Below are 16099 nucleotides of genomic sequence, written 5' to 3'. Positions count from 1 at the left end.
TCCCCATAAAGGCTTTGCTCGCTGTTGTTTGCATAACCCAGGACTGATGAAGGCTGTGAGGATACTGCAGGACACCCTGTGGGAGTCTGTGACTGTACATGGAGGGTGCAGATGTGGTCTAGCCCCACTGAGGAGTAAATGCTGCAGGACGGTCCAGAAGGCTCGACCGGTCAGGGTCAGGGAGCAGTCACTACCCAAGGACAACTCAAGGAGAGTGGGAGTCCAAGCTGCAGAGATGCGGGGAATCACAAGCAAAGAGCAGAAAGTACGTGCTCTATCCAAAAACAGAGGGGGACCTCTAGGCAGCCCCTCTAGGGGGTCCCTCGTGCATACCAAGAGCCAATAGAACCAAGAGCTGATAGGATGTCTTAAGGACCCATGCCTTTTCCTTGAGGTGATCTTCCAAGAGGTTACCTCATGTTAGCCACAGGCAGAGCTGGGACAGGGGTTCCCAGAAGTACGACATGCAAGAACTAGCCCCAGTAGCTCCGGGGTTAAGCAGGGAGGAGAGAGAAGGGCGGTGCTGTGCCCAAACTTGGGACTGGAGGGACATTGTTGGCCCCAAAGACATGAAGCCCTCAGGGTTAAAGGGTTAAAGGGTTAAAGGGTTAAAGGGTTAAAGCAGGTAAGGTGTGTGCTCTGTGTGATGCACCTTCAGACATGACCTGCAAGCTCACCGCTCCCGACTGCAGGGCCTGGGATACAGGAGGTGGGTGTGAGACCCCAGAGCACACTGAGGACTCTGAGCCCAGATCCTGACATCCTCTTCCCCAACCCCAGCCTCTACCTGGAAGTACAGTTTTCAGAAAGGTTTTCCTGCTTCATGTTAACATCTCTTTGAACTCTTGTTATTCCAAACATTTACGGACCTAAAAAAAAGGTCCTCATGATTCATTGACAAGAACGGTTCTTATGGCAAGAAGAAGAGGTACTTGAATGACACAAGAAGAGAGCAGCAAGTGTGATGCTTTCCTGTGGGAAATATCTGTAAGCTTGAGATAGGTGGTGCCCTGTCCGATTCACTGTGTCCTCATTGCCGAGGACCAAAGTCCAGATCCCAATTACAGGACTCTGCTTTAAATACTGTGATGATGAGGGACCAATATTTAAGGAGCTACTATTTTAGGCACCATGGTTCCCCATCACCCTCCTTCCTGCCCACTGTTAAAACTTGTATCTGCTTGCAGTAGTTCCTGACAAGGAGTGGTGGGCTTTAACCTGTTATGGGATGTGTCTATTCTGTTGATAAAGGGCTCACTCTCTGGAATAAATCCCTAAATCCGGGAATATTTGGAAGTATCAGCCGATCCCCAGACCTGGCTCATGAGAGCCAATTGTTAAATTTTCAGGAATTTTGCCAGATGGTTGTTAAATAGCTCATAACTTGGAAACAGCCATGGTAGGAGTGTTTAAACAACATAAATTCTAACCAACAAGGGGATGCCCCCACCCCTGCTGCCGCGAACCAGTGTTAAGCATTGACCACCACTAGGCAAGACCCACCCTCCTGTCCTCAGCCTCCACTTTCTGCAATGTCCTCTCCATCCACCCTCTCCAAACTGAGACCCCTTGGTGATGCCAAAATGATAAAACACAAAGAAATAAAGATTAGAGCAATCAGGGCAGATGGCAGGGAGAGCAGTCCTCCAAGTCAAGAAAGAAGCAACAGGTTTTCTGGGGACAGGTCTCAGGCATTCCCAGAAACGCTTCCTGGGCTCAGGCCCCTCTGCACATGGAGCTGTGAAGGGAAAGGTCAGCGAATTTGAAGAACCTGGGGCCAAGGCTGGGCTCCGGGGATGTGAAGGATACTCCCGGCTGCACCACTCGTGTGCCCCCCAGTGGCACCATGAAGCAGAGATGCCACTGCTTAGGCTCTGTTCCGGTGCCTTCCAGGGCCACCAAGGCAGCCACTGATCCACGGGCTGGATTCCTGGGGACGGGTCAGGGGTCAAACAGGAAGCTGTTGTCTTTACTCTCAAGAAACCGAAGTGTCCCTGTTGCCTATGATGAAAGAGAAGGTCTCACTGGCTTCCCTAGTGAAGGTCATTGTAAACATGAGCTACCCATGGAAAAGGCGGGAAGCCCCCACTTCCCCTCCAGCCCTATGTCTCATGCAAAGCAATATGGCATCTGCTTCCTTCATTCCTGGATTATTATTTGAAAAGCTTTATAATGATCATTTGTTAAAGAAAATTAGATTCTGCTGTTGCCTTGGCCTTGTTTTGAACCAGGCAGCCAAACCATTCATCATGGCCCAACCCAAATGATAGATATGCAATAAAAATGCAAACTCACAGTCATTAAGGAAGCCACAAAATGAGTTAACCCAGCTATAAAGGCTGCCATGCAGCCACTAGGAACACACGGGGATCAATGGTTGTTCAAAGTCATAGGAACTCTAAACTAAATTACCATCACTCTGAGACTGGATTAATGGTTCAGTGAATTTTAAATAAGTAATTGAAATGAGACATGCAGGTACAACTTGTTACCTAGCAATCGATGGACATTAAAGAAATCTCTCTAAAACCTAAAAAGTAATATTGCAAACATCAGGGCAACAACATTTTGGAAGAAGGCAGGATAGGAAGCTCCAGGAATCAGTCCCTCCACCAGACTGGAACTGTCTGAATCAACATTTTCAGAACTCTGCAGTCCAGTAGAACACTGCAGCCTCCAGGGAAAAGCGGGAGGAAGAGGATAGTGAATTATAGTAAAGACCAGTAAATGGCTCTCTCTGCATGGTGGTTACCAGCCCCCATCTCCCACTCTCACAGCAGATTATTTGTGGGGTCCAACCCCTGGCTTAACCTTGCTGGTGCCAGAGAGGGACATAAAATTCCACTCCCCCAAGACCCAGGGGGAAGGAGCAGGTGTAGATTGATAGCTGATCAGTGCTTTTGCTTAGCCACTTCAGATTGCTGCACCCCCCCCACACACACACACACACCCCAGCTCTGAGGGTGGCAATTGTTCCACCCCACCCCAGAAGAGGGCAGGGGAGGAAACTTAAAGAGAGTATACTTCCTTGGAGCTACCGAGGACAGCTGAAGGGCTGCATTGGCTGGTCAGGGATCGAGTCAAGAGAGCACAGATTTGGGGAGCCTTGGAAGAGGCTCCTGGTTCCCTCCTCCTGGGCCCCCCTCCCCATCTGCTCCTGAAGGCAGTTTCCAGTTGAGAAAGACTGACTGGGGAAACTCCTGTCTGGAGTTCCCTTCCCTCCCAGAATTTGCCCATCAGGCAAAAGCAACTTGAGATCATGAACGCAGTATAAGAAACAATTGAGATAGAGGACCTAGAGCAAAGACTTACCTGCTTTAAGTTCTACAGTGAAAGACCCTAGGAGAGGAAGGTCTGTTTCCTGGGAAGTAGAGAGGGTCATTCAAACTTCTGTGTAAAAGGGAACTCCTAAGGCCGCTAGCAAGCACAAGCCCGGGAAGGACAGAGGCTCAGGAAAGATAGGGAGGACCCTGTACTTCACATTCACCTTGGGCTCCTCTTTCTGATAGAAGCACTGAACTCTGGCAGAGAGCACCAGCCAAAGCAAAGCCAATTTGCAAAGATGGTGAAAGGTGTTTTTTGCTTGGATTTACTTGGTTTTGTTAGGTCCAGGCACTCAAGAAAAGCTCTGTCACTTCACCAGCTGGTTACAAACTGAGGAAATGGGCTTCTCAAGAAAAAATACCAGAGTTAACATTTTAAAATATTAAAATGTACAATGTGAAACAAAAGATTACAGGACAAACAAAGAAACAGGAAATAATGGCCCATCCAAAGGAAGAGGATACAGATCCAGAAAACATTAATGAAGAAGGCAAGCTGTGGACATACAGGACAAAGAATTTTTGAAAATGATCTTCAATATGCTCATGGGGATGGGGGTAAAAACAGAGAACTAAAGGATAAAAGGGAGAAAAATAAATGAACAATTTGAGAATCTTAGTAAAGAGATAGAAATGGTAAAAAGGAACCAAATAGAACTACTGGAGTTGAAGACAATGACAAGAGAAATGAAAAATTCCCAGGAGGGTTTCAACAGCAGATTGGAGTTGGCAGAAGAATCAGCAGACTCAAAGACCAGACAACTGAAATGAATCAGGCTGAAGAGCAGAATGAAAAAGAAATGATAAAAGTGAAAATAACCTAAGAGACTATTGGGACACCATCAAACATACCAATATGTGCATTATGGGAGTCCCAGTGGGAGAAGAAAGAAAGAGGCAGAAGGAATATTCAAAGAAATCATGAAAGAAAACTTCACAAACTTAGCAAAAGACATGAATATGCACATCCAAGAAGCCCAGAGAAAACCAAACAGAATAAACTTGAAGAAAAATGTGCCCCTCACATACTGATCAAACTGTCAAATGCAAAGGACAAGGAGAGAGATCGGAAAGTTGCAAAAGTAAAGCAACATGTTCTGTACAAGGGAGTCCCAATTAGATTAAGTTCTCATTTCTTTCATCAGAAACTATGAAGGTTGAAATACTTGAAGTGCTGAAAGAACATAAAACTGCCAACCAAGAATTTTACATCTGGTGAGACTTCAAAAATAAAGGGGAGATTAAGACATTTCCACATAAACAAAATCTGAGAGATTTAACTATCATTAGACCTGCCCTACAAGTAATGCTCGTAGACTGAAAGGAAAAGAAACTAGACAGTGATTCAAAGCAGGATAAAGAAATAAAGACCTGTGGTAAAGGTAACCATTTGGGTAATTATAAATGCCAATATTATTGTATTGTATTTTTTGGTGTGTAACTTCTCTTCTAACATCCAGGTGCTAAAAGGCAGATGCAAGAAAATTAAAGATAAACCTATGGCTTTGGACATACAAGGCACCAAGATACAAGTACAAAAAATGGCAAGGGGACAGAAGGGTATAGGAACAGTGTATATGTATGCTATGGAAGTCAAGTTGTTATCAAATCAGATATGATTGTTATATGCTTAGGATGTTAAATTTTAACTCCATGGTAACCACAAGGAGAATATATACAAAATATATTCAGATAGAAATGAGAAGGGAGTCAATATGGTACAATACAAAAAATCAAACAAATATGAAAGTAAGCATTAAAGGAAGAATTGAGGGACAAAAAAGGTTTAATAACTATAAACACTAAGTAGCAAAATGGCAGAAGAAAGCCCTGCATTATCAGTAGTTACATTAAATGTAAATAAACTCTCCAGTCAAAAGGGAGAGATTGGCAGAATGGATAAAAAAGCATGACCCAACTATATATAAGGTGAGTTTACAAGAGACTCACCTTAATTTCAAAGACAATAGTAGGTTGAAAGTGAAAGGATGGAAAATATATATACCATGCAATAATCAAAAGAGACCTAGGGTAGCTATACTAATTTCAGATAAAATAGAATTTAAGTCAAAAACTGTTATAGGGTACAAAGATGGCCATTACATACTGTTAAAGGGGTCAATTGAACAAGAAGACATAGCAATGATAACTATACGTGCACCTAACAGCAGAGCCCCAAAATATATGAAGAAATGCTGATGGATTTGAAGGGAGAAATTGACCATTCTCTATTAATAGCAGGAGACTTTAATACACCACTTTTGATAATGGATAGAACATCTAGACATAAGGTTAATAAGGAAATACATAATTTGAATGAAACTCTTAAACCAACTAAACCTAACGGACATATATACAACACTTCACCCAACAATAACACAACACATGTTCTCCACAAGTGCACATGGATCTTCTCCAGAATAGACCACATCTTAGGTCACAGAAGAAGTCTCAATAAATATTATATATAGATATAGATATATATATATAGATAGATACTGAAATCATACAATATATCTTCTCTGACCACAATGGAATGAAGCTAGAAAACAATAATAGAGGGAGAAATAGAAAATTCACAAATATGTGGAAATTAAACAGTATACTTTTAACCAACCAGTGAGTTAATGAGGGAAATTAGGAAATATCTTGAGGTGATTGAAAATGAAAATACAACATACCAAAGCTTATGGGGTGCAGCAAAGGCAGTGCTGTGAGGGAAAGTTATTGATCTAAATGCTTACAATAAAAAAGAAGAAAGATTTCAAATCAGAGGCTTAACCTCAAAACAAGAAGAATTAGAAAAAGAGCAAACTAAACCCAAAATGAAAGAAATAAAGATTAGGGCAGAGATAACTGAAATAGAGAATTAAAAAACAATAGAGAGAATCAATGAATCCAAAAGGCGGTTCTTTGAAAAGAGTAATAAAATTGATAAATCTTTAGCTACACTGATGAAGAAAAAAAGTGAGAGGAAAGAAATAACTAAAATAAAAAATGAAAAGGGGGTCATTACTGCCAACCCCACTGAGATAAAAACAACTATAAGAGGATACTATGAACAACTACACACAACAAATTAAATAACCTAAAATGAAATAGACAAATTCAGAGAAACACACAAACTATCTACACTAACTCAAGATGAAACAGAAGATCTCACCAAACCAATTACTAGTAAAGAGATTGAATCAGTAATCAAAAACCTCCCAACAAAGAAAAGCCAAGGACCAAATGGCTTCACAGGGAAATTTTAACAAACATTCCAGGAAGAATTGACACCAATCCTGCTCAAACTCTTCCAGAAAGTTGTAGAGGAAGGGACACTCCCTAATTCATTTTATGAGGCCAACATCACTCCCATACCAAAACCAGAAAAAGACACCACAAGGAAAGAAAATTACAGACCAATGTCTTTTATGAATCTAGATGCAAAAATCCTCAATAAAATACTAACAAACTGAATTCAACAGCACATTAAATGATTTGTACACCATGATCAAATGTGATTTATGCCAAGTTTGAAAGGATGGTTCAACACAAGAAAGTCAATTAATGTAATAAATCACATTAGCAGATAAAGGAAAAATCCACATGATCATCTCAATTGTTGCAGAAAAGGCATTTGACAAAATCTAGCACAACTTCTTGATTAAAAAAAAAAAAAACACTTAGAAACCTAGGAATAGAAGGAAACTTCCTCAACACAATAAAGAGCATGTATGAGAATCCCACAGCTAACATCACACTTAATGTGAAAGACTAAAAGCTTTCCCTCTAAGATCAGGAATAAGACAGGGATACCCACTGTCACCACTGTTAATCAACATTGTACTGGAAGTTCTAGCCAGAGCGGTTAAGCAAGAAACAGAAATAAAGTCATCCAAATTGGAAAGGAAGAAGTAAAATTTTCCCTATTTTCAAATGACATAATTCTATATACAGAAAATCCTGAAAAATCCACTACAAAGTTCCTAGAGCTAATAAATGAATTCAACAAAGTGGTGTGGTACAAGATCAACACCTGAAAAATCAGTACTGTTTCTATACACTCCTAATGAATAATCAGAAGAAATCAAGAAAAAAAATCCATTTATAATAGCACCTAAGAGAATCAAATATCTAGGAATAAATCTAACCAAGGATGTAAAGGACTTGTACATGGAAAACTAGAAAACATTGCTGAAAGAAATCAAAGAAGACTTAAATAAATTGAAGGACATTCCATGTTCATGGGGTGGAAGACAAATATTATTAAGATGTCAATTCTACCCAAAGTGGTTTACAGATTCATTGTGGTCTCAAACAAAATTCCAACAACCTTCTTTGCAGAAATGGAAAAGTCAATCATCAAATTTATATGGAAAGGTAAGGGGCCCTGTGCTGGTTTGGATGTATTATGTCCCCCAAAATGCCATGTTCTTTAATGCAATCTTGTGGGGGCAGATATATTAGTGTTGATTAGGTTGGAATCCTTTGATTGCTTCCATGAAGATGTGACTCAATCAACTGTGAGTGAAACATTTGATTGGATAATTTCCATGGAGATATGGACCCTGCCCATTCAGGGTGGGTCTTGATTTAATCACTGGAGTCCTATAAAAGAGCTCACAAACAGAAGGACCTCAGAGCAGCTGAGAGTGACATTTTGGAGAGCAGCTGAGAGAGACATTTTGGAGACAGCCACTGAAAGCAGACTTTTGCTGTCACTTTGGAGATGCTAGCCTAGTGTTTGCTCCAGAGAAGCTAAGAGATGACAAAACGCCCCAAGAGCAACATTTTGAAAAATGCACAGGAGCTGAAAGAGGAGCTGGAACACAACCTGGGATCAGCAGATGCCAGCCACATGCCTTCCCAGCTAACAGAGATTTTCCAGACACCGTTGGCCTTCCTTCAGTGAAGGTATACTCCCGTTGATGCCTTAATTTAGGCTTTTTCATGGCCTTCATTCTGTAATTTTGTAACCAAATAAGCCCCCTTTATGAAAGCCAATCCATTTCAGGTATTTTGCATAATGGCAGCATTAGCAAACTGAAATAGGCCCCAAATAGCCAAAGCCATCTTGTGAAAGAAGAACTAAGATGGAGAACTCACACTTCCCAGTCTTAAAACTTGCTAGAAAGCCACAGTAATCAAAACAGCATGGTATGGGCACAAGGACAGACATATAGACTGGTGGAATTGAATTGAGAGGTCAGAAATCAACCCTCACGTTTATGGCTAACTGATTTTTGACAAGGAGATAGAGACCACTCAACTGAGGAAGAAGAGTCATTTCAACAAAATGTTCTGGGAATAGTGACATGTTGAATACATTTTGAAAAGATTGAAGGAGGACCGCTACCACACACCATATACAAAAATCAACTCAAAGTGGATCATAAACCTAAATGTAAGAGCTAGAGAGCCAGAACTATAAAACTCCTAAAAGAAAACATAGGGAAGCATCTTCAGGAGCTTGTTTTAGGCAATGGTTTCTTAGACTTTAAACCAATAGCACAAGCAACAAAAGAAAAAAATAGATAACTGGAATCTCATCCAAATTAAGAACTTTTGTGCATCAAAGGACTTTATTCATGAAAATAAAATGAAAACCTACACAATAGGAAAAATATTTAGAAACCACATTTCCAATATGGTTTTAATATCCAGAATATATAAAGAAATCTTTCAACTCAACAAAAAATGACAAACAACCCAACTAAAAAATAGGCAAAAGACTTGAATAGACATTTCTCCAAAGAAGATACAGAAGTGGCCAAAAAGCAATGAAAAGTTGCTCAACATCATTAGCCATTAGGGAAATACAAATCAAAACCACAGCAAGATACCATTTCACACCCACTAGAATGGCTATTTAAAAAAATGTTGGAGAGGATGTGGAGGAAAAGGGAACACTCATTCATTGCTGGTATGAATATAAAATGGTGCAGCCACTGTGGCAGACAGTTTGGCAGTTCCCCGAAAGTAGAGTATAGAATTACCATATGACCCGGCAATCCCACTTCTAGGTATATACCCAAAGAATTGCAAGCAGAGACTTGAACAGATATTTTCACAGCAATGGTCCTAGTGGCATTTTTCAAAATTGTCAAAAGATGGAAGCATTGCAAATGTCCACCAACCAATGGATAAATAAAATGTGGTTTTTACACTTGATCAGGATAAGCAAACTCAGAGAGTCAGAATCTGGAATACAGGTTACCACAGAGGGGAGTGGAGGTAGGGATAGGGAGTTAAGGCTTAAAATGTACAAAGTTTCTATTTGGGATGATAGAAAAGTTTTGGTGAGGTATGGTGGTGATGATAGCAAAACATTGTGAACATAATTAACAGCACTGAATAATATATTTGAATGTAGTTAAAAGGGGAAATTTTAGGTTGTATATGTGTTACTAGGATAAATTTATTTTAAAAATCCATGGAACCACACAACCCAGTGAACCCTAAGTTAAACTTTTGATTATAGTTAATAGTACAATTATACAAAAGTGCTTTCTTCAATTGTAACAAATGTACCACACCAATGCAAGGTTTTAATAATAGGGAGGTATATGAGGTCCCTGTATTTTATGCATGATTTTTCTGTAAGACCACAACTTCTCTAATAATAATAAATAATTAAATAACTGGAGCCGATGGACTGGCAGAAGTTGAACTTCAGTATTTTATTTTCTAGTCTCTATTGTGCTAGAGTCTAGTCTCTTGTGCAGTGGGGGGGTCTGTGGAGTGACTCCAGCTCAGCAGTCTCCTGAAGCGGATTCAATCACTCTATTAAAGGGTGGGCTTGGGGGCATTTTCCCTAGAGACCAGGTTTTATTTATAAGTTCTCAGTGAGGCAGGGGTGTCTCCTAAATTCTGTCCTCCATGTAGCTAGCTTGGCCCCAGCTGGGCTGCTGTTTGCCACAGTCTTCAGCCGACCAAGGGCAATGCCAGGAGTCCCATGGTTGGAGGACAGGAATCCCGTAGCCTCCTTCCCAGCTCTGCAGAACAGGTGACCGCCGGGGGAGTGGGGTGGAGGGCAGGGGTGTGATGATGGTCCCTTTGCCATGGGAGGCAGTTCAGTCTCTTGCAGACTGTTGGAATGGAGCTGAGGCTCCCAGTCATGACAGGAATGAAATATAAGGGTGGCCTCCTCTCTTCCTCTAGTTCTCACCTAAACCCTCTCTTCAGGTTGCTTTCAGCCCTCCCAATCAAAGGCTGATCTAGGAACTAATGGCACAGTTTCCTGACAGCTCATGCCCTCCCCGACTCCCCAGCAAGCAACAGAACTGGCAGGTCTCTGCTGTGAGCCAGAGGCCCTGTCTCTAGGGGGACTGGGGAGAAAGGGGTCGGCCCGCCCATCTGTTCATCAATAAGTTCATCTAAAAATTGCTCATTTTAAAGGCTTCTCAATAATGCATGTTTTTGCACTTTTCTGAAAGCTCAGGTTGGGATCATGGGGAAAACATGTTACCTTAAGGGAGATTTTTCTCACGCTTTAAATTCATTAGGAGTTTCTTCTGCTTTTTAGAAAGATATTTGTCCTTTTAATTAATCCTGTGGGAGCAACCCCAGTGAATGTGCTAGATGCAAAGGAAGGGTTTGTGCAGCTAGCAGGGCAGCATAAGGGGCTCCACCTGTTAACATTTCAGATTCACAAATGAACAGCATCAAAGAGGAGGCCTGTGTGGAGGACCTTGGGGGTGCTGACTGTGGGGGAGCTGATGGTAGGGGCGTCCAACACCCGCCTCTCCTCTGGCACATGGAAGCACCAGGCAAGCGGAAAGTAAAACAATGGTTCAATATGATTATTGCAATATCTCCGTATCCAGGGTAACACCGTGAAACAGATGAAATGGTCACCTGGTGAATTTACAGCTGTTTTTCTGCCATCATTGCTGCAAATGAAGGGATGGTGCAGCATCACTTTCCACATCATTATCCCCTGGAATGAGTGATGCCCAGCACATGCCAACTGTCAAGCCAGCCCCTCCGCACAGGTTATCTCACCAGCCTCACACCCACCCTGTGAGGGGCAGGAGGTTAAAACCCAGTGGCAAGCATCTCTTGCTACCCAAATCGATTTGACTCCTTATCCATGGAGAGTTCAGATGGCAAGGCTATACCCCTTTATCCTACTCCATTTGGTTCCTGAATTTGGCATAGTAGGTAGCAAGATTTCAGATAGCATGAGATTTAGCCAACAATTTATCTAAATCTATTTGGCTCTTGAATGCAGAGGGCAAACAATACCTGTAGGCTGGTCTCAGTTTGGGCTGAAGTCCTAGATCTTTGGTGCTGAGGATTCCCATAACTCCAAAGGGAGAAACTGTTTGCCTCATGAAGGACTTGGAAATGAAGTGGCCAGAGACCTATTTGCTGCCCTTTGTCCCTTATTTGCCCAGGGGAAGAAAAGGGTTAAAGTTGGAGTGGCCAAAGGAGGAGTTGACAATTGGAAGGCAGATATGGGCGTGCCATGGAGAGGGTTGGGGTACCCTCTCCTCACCTCAAGCAAAGGGAGAGGGCTTCAAGGAAATGAGTGTGCGCGCTTGCTGTGAGTCCTTGGAGCCAGGGCGTGGGGGACTGGCTCAGAGTCATGCCTGGGGAATCTAAGAGCAAGGATGGTGTCCCATCTGAATGGTTTTTCTTATCAATATTGCCTTAGTTAGTAACGGGCTCTTAATACTGAGAGTATACTAATGATAGCTAACGTTGATCAGTGTTGGGCAGTGTGGAATATGTTCCCATTTTACAGATGAAGAAATTAAATCTCAGAGAAGTTAAGTAGCTAACCCAATATCATGCAGCCAGCAACTAGGAGAACCAAGATTGAGCCCAGCGTATCTGACTCGAGAACTTTCTCAGGATTTAAATACACTCGGCAACTTGTCAGCATTCTCCAGTGAGGAGACTTGCTGTCCCAACAGTGGATTTCCCTAAACTTCAAGCCCCAGCTCCAGGGTTTCCTCCTCTAGGATTTCGTTCTCAATTTCTCTTTCCTCCAGCAAGCCCCACGCACCTTCCTCTGTGTGTCCACAGCCCTGGGTTTACCTCTACATAGTTATAAGGCTGTGGCCTAATGGTTACAAGTGAGGACTCCAGAGTCAAGTCAGACCTGGGTTCAAATCCATGCTGGCTGTTTGACCTTGGACAGTTCTTCAACCAGGGGGTAGGCTGAGTTTCAAGTTCCCCATCCATAAAAGGGAGCTGATACCCACCATATAGGGTTACTTGAGGACTAAATGAGATAATGTATGTAAAGTGATTAGCATGATGCCTCACATAGTAAGTGTTAAGTAAACATTAAACAGGTCGATGATAGTGGATGGTGCTGGTAGCAGTGATGATGACTTCTGCCCTGTGCTCCCACAGCCCCTCGGCACCCTGTGCCTTGTCATCACTGACTTTCCATTCATTGTCTTCCCTCACATAAGACCACAGGGCCCATGAGGGCAGAGGCTGTTTGCTTACCATGTGCTCGTGCCTGGTACGGGACCTGGCACCCAGGAAGCCCCTAGTAGAATGTTTGCTCAATGAGGCAATGAAGTATATGGAGAAATACACTTAGCAGCAGAGGAGTCCAAATATAACGTGACTGTGACCAAGGATCGCAGAGGGTCTTCGAGTGTCTCCAGGGGTCCTCAGGGAAGAGGGAGCAGAGTAAGCCCTTGTTAGGGGAGCATCTGTGTGGCTGCCCCCAGCAGCCAGGGTGACCCTCATCCACCAGATGAGTGAGTGGGTTGTGAGGTGAGCCCCTCTGCACAAGGGCCTAATGATGCCTTAATGAAGACAAAAGCTGCTTGCCCCATAAAGCTCCCATCCACTCCCAGGGCCACTAATTGGCCATTCAGCCCTCCTTAGGATAAGTGCTCTGTTAGGCTGTTAGGCTGCCGGCCGGCTGCTTAATTACCTCCACTTCCAACAACTGTGCATGGAGATAAGGGCTCCTGCCCCGAGCTGTTTCTCCCCCTCCAACACCTGCCTGGGCTACATCCCAGTGGAGGCAGTAGACCCCGGCTGTGGGTGGCCCAGGCACAGCCCCACTGGGAGTTTTGCCATCTCTGCAAATCGGCACACCCTGGGAAATAATTCATCGTATAGAATGTGGGTTCGTGTTTCCTCTGAGCTCTGTTCCTGGGAACCTGAAGCATATCAGCAGAGCCCCCTCAGGGTCCCATGGCCACCTCCCTCCCACGTCAAGCCATGTTACAAAGGCCAAGCCAGATACCCACGGAGGAAGACACAGCATGTGGTCTTGGAGCCTCCAGCTACATCTTAGAGTGTCAGTCTGACTGAAAACAGGAGACCCTGTCAGCTCTAGGATCCTCCAGCTCAGCCCCAACAGGCTGGCAGGGCAAGCCTCCTGGCCAAAACCATGGAGCACAATGGTTGACTCAGGGCAACCCAGAAATGTGAAAGGCAGCCACTTTCTAGGGATCTGTGTGCCTGAAGCACCACACTTATTTGATCAGTGTGCAAAAACTAGATGTGTCTGCCCTAAAGTTACTGTTAAAGGAAGGAGAGCATCCAGGCAGGGAGGTGAAGGTCCATTCTCCACTCCAGGTCAGGCCACACTTGGAGTCTGGGGTCGAGTTCAAGGAACAGGCTGGTCAGCCAGAACACTTCAGAGGAGCCTGACCAGTGCAGGGAGCCACCATGAGAAAAGGCTCAGGGACTAAGGCAGAAAACCAGGAAGACATGATGATGTTAGGTCAGCAAACACTTACAGAGACACTCCATGGAAAGCACCAGGCAGGAGACACAGCTGTGAGCCAGACAGCCCAGTCCTGCCCACACGGAACATGCCAGCTGGGCAGGGAGGCAATTGGGAGACAGACAACCAAATAAGGCAAGAGCTGAGACATAGAATAACTGGGTGCAGGGCTGGCAGGAGCAGGGGAACCTACTCTCCATGGAGAGGTCAGCAAGAGATGTTGAAGCTGAGACCTCAAGACCAGGCAAAGAGCAAGGAGAAAGGCGTTCCAGACAGGTGGGGAAGTGTGTGGTCCTAATGGGGCAAAGGGCTTGGGGTGAGTGAGGAGGCTGCCACATGGAGAGGAGCTGATGTGTGGGACCCCAGAGGACAGAACCCAGACCATAGCAGGGGCTAGGAGAAGGTGGATTGAGCTTGGGTCTGGGGACAGACTCTCTCCAGCTGGCCATCCAGCCTTGCCAGAGCTGCCGTGGGAATTGTGATGCCCCCTGCCCCTGCCTGCAGGAGGTCCAGCCCAGGCAAGTCGCTGAAGAGAGGACCGAGTATCAGCTAGAGCTAGCTGGACTTGGCCTTTGAAGACCCTCTCACCACTGGAGACTTCAGATCTCCCATGAAGCCTGTAGGGCAGAAAAGTGAGCAGGGCTATGTCTGAGGTCTCCCGAGAACTGATGGTGGAACTCTGTCCTTCTAGGCTCTCCCTTGCAATACGAAGGCAGAAACACAGTGGGGGAGGGCATTCGATGAGTGTCTCACCCCCACTGGGAGCTGGGGTGGTGGGAATAGGGACCCCCCATGCATGTGTCAGGACTCTGGGGTGGGACAGGCTCTGACCCTCATCACTTGGTAGAGGGTCAGCACCTGAGTCAGAGCTGAGGCGTGCCTGCCCTCCTGGCCACTGCCAGTTTCTTTATCTACTCACACTTGGAAGTTTCAGACCCAGCCCACCTCCTTCCCGTCTCCTATGGTTTGCTCCTAACAGCTGCGTTGTCGGGACTAGTGCTTTCTAGCCATTGTCTGGAGCGGAGTCTTCAAGCGCTTTCCATTTTTAAAAATCCCAGCTGGAAGCTGTCAATGGCCTCAGCACAGAGCAATAGAATGGTAGAAAATGAACTAATTACAGGTTGTTATTGAAAATCTATTATACACAAATTGCAGTGAAAACTCATTAAAATATGATGCTTTGGTGATTTTTCACTCCCTCCTCCTGGAGGAAGAGGCGGGGGCCTGGTGGCTGGTTACTTGTTCCTCGCCACTCCTGGGGTAAGAACTCCCCACAGGGCTGCGGAGTGGGCTCTGGCTCCGCATCGCACGTCACAGCCCAGCCCAATGTTTGCACCACAGAGAAACACAAAATTCTGCACAAAACAAAATTTGCATGGGACAATTATGAAGGTTAGTAAATACTCAGAAATGGCTGCAGAGGAAACAAAGAATGTCATTACAAAGATATAAAATGAGAACAATTTAAATGTTACCTTTTTACCAGGATAGCACTGTTCTGTACTCACAAATCTCAGTATTTTTGCAAAGATTTTGTGAGGACTTCAAAGGATTCAATATGCAATTGAGCACTGAAGGTCACATTACCAATATACAAGCTTTCTCCCTTGGATGGGAGTGTTGAGGAGTCTTGGATGTGAGTGGCAGAGCCAACAGGAGCCCTCATTTCAAAGGGACTCTTACATGGTGAGGCTGCCTCCCAGCCCAGAAAGCAAACTTGGGACACACAGGAGGGGCCCCACCCAGCAGCCTCCTTGGCCTGCCAGAAGTGCCGTCACTTCAGTAAGGCACTGGAGATGACCAGGAGTTATGTGTTTCTAAAAGGTAAATCCTCCCCAAGGCTGTACCAGCCTAGGAAGGATACTTGGGAGCAGAAACCACTTGTCCTCTGCCTTATTTGTCTTTCTTTCCTCTCCAGCCACCTTTTTTCAGGCACTGTGACAGGTCCCACAAGACCCCTCCTCACCTCTTAAAGCCCAGCTTGTGAGCTGCACGAGAAACAAGGTGTGTCCTGAGATTAGAGAACAGGGAGGGTGTAAGAGGGACTACACTCCCAGGGGACATTGCATGTGGGCCATGC

At 44.3% G+C, this 16099-nt stretch overlaps 1 protein-coding gene across 5 annotated transcripts in view; it reads left to right on the top strand.

Annotated features, from left to right (window-relative positions):
• Positions 1–16099, top strand: part of FSTL4 (follistatin like 4) — a 607080-nt gene that overhangs the window by 463261 nt on the left and 127720 nt on the right. The gene's annotated exons all lie outside the window — the stretch shown is intronic.

Source organism: Choloepus didactylus, chromosome 13, assembly GCF_015220235.1.
Source record: "Choloepus didactylus isolate mChoDid1 chromosome 13, mChoDid1.pri, whole genome shotgun sequence".
NCBI lineage: Eukaryota > Metazoa > Chordata > Mammalia > Pilosa > Megalonychidae > Choloepus > Choloepus didactylus.
Note: the sequence above shows the minus strand (reverse complement) of the source record. Positions and strands in the feature narration are given on the sequence as shown.